Source organism: Phyllostomus discolor, chromosome 4 (genome assembly GCF_004126475.2).
Source record: "Phyllostomus discolor isolate MPI-MPIP mPhyDis1 chromosome 4, mPhyDis1.pri.v3, whole genome shotgun sequence".
Classification (NCBI taxonomy): domain Eukaryota; kingdom Metazoa; phylum Chordata; class Mammalia; order Chiroptera; family Phyllostomidae; genus Phyllostomus; species Phyllostomus discolor.
Genome location: NC_040906.2, coordinates 34,367,917 through 34,376,764, shown reverse-complemented (window position 1 = coordinate 34,376,764; position 8,848 = coordinate 34,367,917). Strand labels below are relative to the sequence as shown.

The window sequence follows — 8,848 nt, the reverse complement described above, 5'->3', positions numbered from 1 at the left end:
GGAAAGAATTGATACTTTGGTTTGAAAATATAGGTGTAACAAAAAGTCAAAATCAAGAACATCTATGTGGTGGGGGGAATGAAAATATCTTTATTAAAGTTACAAGAACATGTTAGATTAGGTGACAATGGGGAGCTCATTAGGAAGTATTACATTTGAATTGTTGCAATAACTTAGTGGAACGGTACTGTGCTCCAGGGTGTCACTACCAGAACACTGGCTGCACTGATCCCAGGTACGGCAAATGCAATTCTGTTTATATTCTTCCCATTAGAACAGCTTGTCCTGGTTATGTTCACTTAATGAAGGTATTTTTTTTTCTTGTGGCAACTTTAGTATCACAGAAAAGTATGACATATTTTTCTTATGAAGTATTCACACATTTCTACCTGTCATAATTTTTAGGAACTTTAAGTGTCACAGGCAACATCAAACCTTCGTAGCTACTTGTCCTGTGAAATCTTTGTAATATGTGTGGAGTATGTGTTCCAGGGAATATCTATCTTTATCTTAAAAAACAAATTTTGCTTTTCTGCCCTTTTTGTTTGTTACCGCGGGCTGGGCCAGCCTCGCACTCTCTGCGCCTCTTAGCCATACGTCACAAAATTGAGGAAATCAAGGACTTCCTGCTCACAGCCAGGCGAAAAGATGCCAACCCCATCAAGATCAAGAGAAACAAGGACAGTGCGAAGTTTCAAGTCCAGTGCAGCAGATACCTTTATACTTTGGTCATCACGGACAAAGGAAGGCCGAGAAGCTGAAGCAGTCCCTGCCCCCAGGTTTGGCCGTGAAGGAGCTGAAATGAACCGGACATGCTGATCTGTATTAAAATGTTAAAAATTAAAACAAAAATTTTCATGTAATTCAACATCATTCCATTAGGGATAACATATTACAGGCATTGCTACCTTGGTGAGTGTACCTTAGTTGTATATTCAAGTTAAGTGAATCAATATAATTGCACTTCTAATCATGACTTTTTTCCTGTGCAATTTTAATGAATTTTATGGGTGAATAGAAAATGTGTTTTTAATATTAATTAATGATCAATTGTTCCTTTTAGGTATTACTTCCAAAAACGCTTTCAGTAATCATTTACTGTTCTCCTATGTGATATATGAGTCACAATGTGCTATCAACTCAGACTTCGACAGATTTCACCTCCTTCTGATACCATTTCACGTGAACAATAAACATTAAAACTTTTTTTTAAGTTTTCAAATTATCTAGGTGATACAACTAACATTTGGTTATAACTCAAGAGCAAAAGTATAAACCTTGAACTAACCTAATATTCTAATTTATTTTATAAGAATTGAAACAGTTATACTCATGTTAATATACAAACCTAACACTGAAACTCTGCTGGTATGTTAAGTTATAAAGTATGGTGCTTATATGCATGTTATTTCAGAAGCTGACAGCAGTTCCCAGAACATAAACTCATTTCTTTTTATTTTTTTTTATCTAGAGGTTATACTTTGTTGAAAATACAAATGTAACAGAGATAAACACATAAGTGTTATAGAGTAAGTTTTATCTTTTACAAAAGGTAGTATAATGGTTAAGGTGTTGAAATCAACAAGCTGTGATATTTTTCAAACTACAGGCCACTTAGACCAGGTATAATATTCTCGACAATTGATTTAACCTGTGAATCCATGTAATTGAGTGTACACTCATTCTGCCATAAGAAGAAGGGGTAAACTCAAGAACTTCTTGTCTCTGGATAAAGTTATTAATATGGCTCTTTTAGCCACACATTGTGATACTGCTATTCATCGACATTCATCAATATTTCTCATATATTTTGTCTTTGCCCAAAGATCCTACTTCACAGCTCCCAAAACAGTTGGGATTTCCTAAAAGTGTTGGGAGGGAAAAAGATGTGATATTTTTTTTTAAATTTTGTTATGTTAATGAAGTGACTTTTGGACCTCATCTAAAGATGGGGACTAGTTGCCAGGCAGAGCAACAAGATGATTAGAGCTTTATAAAGTTTAGTCCCACCCTCTGACCTCTAAGGATGGAAGAGAAGCTGGAGATTGAATCAATCCCTGGGGGCCAATGATTTAATCAATTATTGCCAAGTAATGAAAATTCAGAAAGACAGGGATTCAGACAGATTCCTTCCAGGTTAGTGAACATCTGACTATTTGGGGATATAGACACATCTCTCTTTTGTTTGCCTGTTCCTGGGTTATATCTTTTTACAGTCTATCCTGGTAACATGACTAAGTAAAATGTTTCTCTGAGTTCTGTGAGCAGCTCCAGCAAAATGAAATCTTTAGGTGGGGTCTTGGGAACTCAGATTTATGGACAGTCAAAAGTACAGGTAAAAAAGTAAATGGCACTTGGATCTTGCCTCTGAAGTGTAGTGAGGTCAGGGGATCCTGAGTCGGTAGCCTGTGGGTCAGAAGCACAAGTGATAACCTGCATTGTGACTGGCTGTGTTACAGTTTGTGAGGGGGGTGCCAAGGGCAGCTGAGGCAATATACTATTACACAAAAGGAACCCCTCAGGTTCATTATGTCCACCACCAGAGGAAAGACATCTCTCAATACCAGAGATCAGTGAAAAGGAAAGGAATTTATTATTCATTTGAAATAACCCAAACTAAAATTCCCCACAGATGCACACAGCCTTCCTGGCATCCTCCACATGGCAAAAGGGAGCACTTCCAGAGCTTTGTGGTCCTGACTCTCACCCAAGCCTCATGGTTCCAACCAAGACACCAAAGCCGTGTGGTCCTAACCAGACGCGTGGTCCCAAAAAGAGAGACACACAATGGCTGTTGTGCTTCAGTTTAAATCCCAGCACCAATCTTCCTCTGCAGCCCCATTCCTGGCTCCTCTCACAATTGGCCACAGCTGCCCAAATTCTGGACAGGTGTGGCTCTGTGGTGTGGAACCAATTATCTCCAAGCTCTTCTGGACCCTATTACAAATCCCTATTTGGGGCTCCCCTCTTGACTGCACCCTGTCACAGCTAGCGCCTTTCATGTGGGGGGCAGCAGTATTGTAGGAGCAAACCCTTCATTTGTGTAATCTGATGCTGTTTCTGGGTAGATAGTCAGAGTTGAGTTGAATTGTAGGATACCCAGTATTTGCTTGTTCGTGGTGGGAAACCCTTCTCTCCCGTGAATTGGAAATAAGATCTGGAAGCATGTGTGTGACTTCTGTGACTTTTGTTGTAGGTTTAAATATGCATTTAGGGGAAAAAAGGAGTCTCTAAGAATAGGTATTCTTACCATGGCTTGTGTTAAGTGAGAATACACTGCAATAATTCTTCACGGCTTAGACATTGAAAGACACTGTTTTAAAGGAAAACATTTTATGGGCAATAGTCTCAATGTTGGAAATTTGTAAACAAAAGAATTAGGTTATAATGATGGATAAACTCATAGGAGAGCTAGTACAAAATCAAATTCTATTTATCTTTGAGATAAAAAAGTAGTTTAATTACATTAAAACATATTTTTTTTCAGGAATTTTACCATACGTTTCAATTGTGTGCTCCTTCTTTACAAATTATAAACTGAACGTACCAAGAGAATATTAAATAAAATATATTTGCAGGAATATTGCCTACTTTTGAAATGTTTTATTTGTGAAAATGTCTTTAGGGGACAAATATGAAAAATGTCATGGAAGCAACCTTATGATAAGTCATTTGTTTTTCTGTAATTTGCCTTATTGTTTATCTTGTTAAGAAACTTGTTGAGCAATTTTGCTGGGTCTTCTGGCACCTGACAGGAGTATCATCAGTCACTGCACGGGCTGTGGCCTACAAACTCTTTTAAGGGATTCAGGCGGGATGTGGATTTAAATTTTAAACTGGTTTCTGTCAGTGTGACAAATGAACACCAGAAAATTGTAGGACAATGCTAGAATGTTGAAATGCATGACAAAAGTTGTGAGCCAATCTTTAAGAAGAATCAACAGAAATAGCCTTAAAATATCTCCAGCTAACACCATTACTATTATTCTATAACCAAGGCATAAGAACAGAATATTTCTGAAGTGTTCCACTATGGACTTATTATATGCAGAGGTAAAGAAACAGTTCCTTAGAGTAATTAAGCTAGTAGAATTTTCTAAAAATGTTAAGAGTCAAGAAATATAATGACATTTAAAATTTTCTCCCAGTTTATTTCTCCTGAATTCATTTTGTTAGCAAACTGATTGTTGCTTTATTCCTTTCATAGTTAAATATAATTGTGATATTCCAAAATGTGCTATTCAAATTTTTAAGATAGCTTTTAGCTAGAAAGCAACAGAAGAGATTACTGTATTTTGATGAAGTGCATTTTAATAGCTCTAGGGACTCGTAGCAAAAATAATTGAAGCAGTGACTGGTGTGTTATCAGATGGAGCACGGTCAGGCCTGCCTCGGGCTTCAGAGTCTATACTTAGAAGTTAAAACTAGAAAATTGCTGGCTTTCAAGCTCTTCCAATTTCCCGCAGTTTTTCTTTGTGTCATTGTGAAGCAGCTTAGCTGTTGTATGTAATGGAATCAACTTAAAACTTAAAAGTGATTGAGTGTTGATATTATTTTTTAGACAAGTAATTTTAAGATGCTGCTGGAATTATTATCTATTGAATTTTAATAAAATACTCATTTTATAAAATTTCTAAATTAAATACTCCTCACACAACTGTGAAGGATTTATTGTCATGTGATTTTGAAGGACAGAATCTTAAAGGCAAATATTTTTTCATAAATATGTTTTAAACATTAGTATAAAGATTTCTTATCACCTTGATCTGATAAGAAATCAGAGTTAAGAGTTTTGTGAAAACAGATTCTAATTGTTTTAAGCTCCTACCCCAAAATGTCATTTTACTTTAAATAGGCAATTTTTTATAGATTTTATTTATTTTTTAGAGAAGGGAGAAGGAAGAAAGAGAGGGAAAGAAACATCAGTGTGTGGTTGCCTCTCATATGCTCCCTACTGGTGACCTGGCTGGCAACCCAGGCATGTACTCTGACTGGGAATGGAACCAGCGACCCTTTGCTTTTCAGGCTAGCACTCAATCCACTGATCTACACCAGCGAGGGAAAAATGTCATTTTACTTTAAAATGTTGTTGCTATCAAGTCAATTTATGAATTGTTCATCTTATGGTAAATTTGCTTTCATTTAAAATATTAAAATTAATAGTTTAATTTTATAGTGAGCATGATGTGTATATTTTGCAGATAATGAAAAAAATATATTACAGAAGGAGAAATGTGTGTTTGCTTTTATTAACTCTTTTTAGTTGTTCAGGTAATAAATGCAGTAATTAAGAATTTAATTATGATGGCACAATTTAATCTTTTATGAAAATATAGAGATGTTTATTTTTTATTATAACAGGATGTATTTCTCATCTGAATTCTTTCTAAAATATAAAGCATACTTAATAAAAGAATGTACTAAATAATTCAAGAAATGGAATTGTCAAATATTTAAATGATATGAAATACTATTTTATTTAATATTTTGCACAGTAAAATGAGCCTCAAATTGCTTAAGGATTTATTATCATTATGTTATTATTGCTGATATTTCTGAACATACCCCCCAAAAAACCTACTGTAATAAACAATGAAGTAGGCCTGGCAAAATAATTATATCAATTTAGTACATCACTAACACACAGGTCAAATCTGTATGACCCACAAGTCAACCTGAGCCTTTCAGGAGTCTGAGGGAATATAATCGTTTAATAATGATCATTGTAGCCTTAGAATACACTTATGTACTTCTAAAATAGCATAAGGGGTACAGAATTACCCATGTAATCAATTTCATAGAAAAAACACTGATAATCCTGAGTAGCCAGGAAGAACTCTATTTGAAAAAATATATGTACTATAGAAATCTGTTAGTAGAGCTGTGTGTTGATACACTAAGCTAAAATACATATGAAATACGTTGTTCAATTTTTCTTTACACCAGATAGCCATATGTAAATGTGAAATGTAAACAGTTGAAGGAATAAAAGGAAAGGTTTGAGCAATGAGAAAAGTCAAATACTAAGGAAACTAGAATGCAAAAGAAAGGAAAATAATATGACACAAGACTACAAAACAAACAAATGAAGGTAATAAAGTGAAATAAAATCTGCTTTAATTTTCTTTCAGGATCTTGGAGTTCTGAGCAGAGCTGTAGCTCCTACCCATAAATTTGTTTAGCAAGGATTCATTGGAATGAACTATAATGATGATAGTTGCCATAATTGAAGTAGAATATTCTTTTTAAATACTGTGGAGATGGTTATTTTGGAAGAGTGGTGATCTAAAGCTGATTTCCTTGACAATCAAATAGTTAAGGCAAAATTATCCTAGAAATATCTTAGTTTTAAAAGCACTGTAAAAATTACTGAAAGTTAAATTACCCTTCAAAGTTCCGTAGAAAGTTGGCATAGTGAAGACCTACAAACTTCTTTTTATACTCTTGACTATAACTTGCCCAAGTTTTCCTCTAGCATTGAAAGCGGTAACCTTTTTTTTATGTTTTATAACATTTGAAATAGTTAACTTGCACTCGGAGGTGCTATGTTGAATCAAAAAAATTTATATTTTTATATTATCATCCCTGTATTACAGATGAGGACACCGAGGCACAGAACGCGAAGTCATTGGAATCTTTGGACATGCACGTGCTTCTTAAGTGTCAGAGCCTGGGTTCACACCCAGGCCTTCGGCCCCAGCAGCTGTGCTCCCCGCTGCGGACATCCTACACGCCCGTCACCAGAACTGCGTGGCATTGTGTACATGGTGAAGAAACTTCACCGCTCTGATCCTTTTTGTCCTGTCTGATCTGAAATCAAGACTCATCCTTGCAATTCTTAAATGTTTTGAATATTGTACAAACGCTTTTTACAACCTTGATTCAAAAGTTACATGCACTGTTCCACTTCTCAGACTCTGTCATCTCTAAGGAAGGCCTCGGGGTCGTACCCAGGACTACCTTCCCGCAGTGTTCACGTCCCACCCCTCTTCTCTCTCATTCCAACATCAAGCAAAACAAAATAAAATAACGGAAAATGTATGAATAACCTCAGTGTTCTATCTGTCAGGGTTAAAATTTGTCCTCCATCTATTATAGGGCATCCCATTTCATATTCTAAGGGCATTCAAATAATTTCTGTGACTAGATTTTTCTGATGAGTCTGATCTATGCACTTACACACCTAACAGAATTTTTTGTACAAAATGATATTACTAGAGTTTATAAAAAATTAAAAACATATTAATTGACTTTGATGATGGAGTAGTAGTTTTATCCCATTATAAATGTTATGAATACACATATCTTCTTCCAATATTTGAAGGCATTATAAGTGTATAGTTAAACATTCATTAAAAAAATCTTGAACTATGCTCTTTGAATCATTGTGACATGTAGTTGTTCAAAACATTTTTTTAAAATCTGTTTCTATGAAATAATGTTCGAGGCAAAAGGGAGAACTGGATTTTTTTTTCTTGTTTCAGGGTTTCCTATTTAAGCTGTTTCATTTTGATGAACTTTAGTGGTTCAGAAGTGACTTCAAGTTTTTATTTGTTTGTTTGTTGGTAATGTTAAATAATTTTCTCTTTGGCGACATTGTTACAAAAAGTGCTTCAGGATGGTCACAATGAGACCATCAGCTCACTGTAGTCACAAGAGATCCACCTATACAGTTTGAATTTGTATGTAAAGAAAAAGTAGATTCTATGAGGAGATGAGCTGTCCTATTCAACACAGACATAGCTAGATGATGGTAAACCAAATGCGTGCTTGGAAATAATTTGACAGTTTTAGAAGTCCAAGGATCTGCAATGTAAAAATTATCCCAAGATTATCATCATGATCAACTCTGTTCATGAACAGATAGTCAGGCCTTTGGTTATTTTTTAAACAAGCCAGAAAATGAACACTATGGGCAATATTAAAGGTCAACGATGACGTTTGGTTACTGAATTTTAATTTTAATACTCATTATGTATTTCCTTTCAACTATGACGCATTGCAAAGAAGTGAGAATCGATACTTTGGTTTATCCTCTTAATCCAAGCAAAGGTTCCTGAGCAAAACAAAAACCATACTCTAGATCTAGTTTCTGTTCTTGAACTTCCTAGGACAATCTGCTGAGCTCCCACTGGCTTGCTAATTCTTTTACTCCTTTAATACCCTCAAAGCATTCCCCTCTCAATAAGCCTGCAACCCTCTTCACTTCCTTTGTTAGCAATAGTCTGAAGTGTCTTGTTTCTTTGTTTTCTGCCTGCTAAGTAAAGGAACCTCAGGGTCTATGACTTTCCCATTCATACTCCTATGGAAGAGATTTAGTGCTCACTCACCGTGCATGTATCCACAACAGTAACCTGAGCTAATGCACTTAAATGGGGCCAGGTGATTAATTCTTGTAAATGAAACATAGACATAAATAACATGAAACTTTAAATTTAAAGACATTAAGATAATCTCTCTCTCTCTCTCTCTCTTGACTTTTATACTGTGTGTCTTTCTCCTCTCATCCCCCTCCCCAGACTAAGCTATTGAAAGAAAAAGATCCTAAGATGTTGGAGTTGCAAAAAAAAGAGAGTAGTAACTGAGATTCCTGCCTCAGTTGAAGCAGAACATTACATTGGACTGTAATACAAAATGCAAAATACGTTTTTTTCATGATTAGGTTTTACTTAATGAGTCATATTGTTTCTTTTTATAATTAAATTAAACTTCTTTGGCTTTATAACATACCTTTCAAAATACAAGTTCCCGTAGAAGTAAGGCTTACTTGAGTGTGGTTGGTAGGGTACATGAATGTCTTACACAAGATGGACAGCAATTTGACCATTTCACCTAACATGTCATTTGT

At 35.3% G+C, this 8,848-nt stretch overlaps 1 pseudogene; it reads left to right on the top strand.

The window, feature by feature from the left end:
* The first annotated feature begins 455 nt into the window (after positions 1 to 455).
* On the top strand, positions 456 to 846 carry LOC114494801 (annotated as a pseudogene).
* Positions 847 to 8,848: the final 8,002 nt, after the last annotated feature.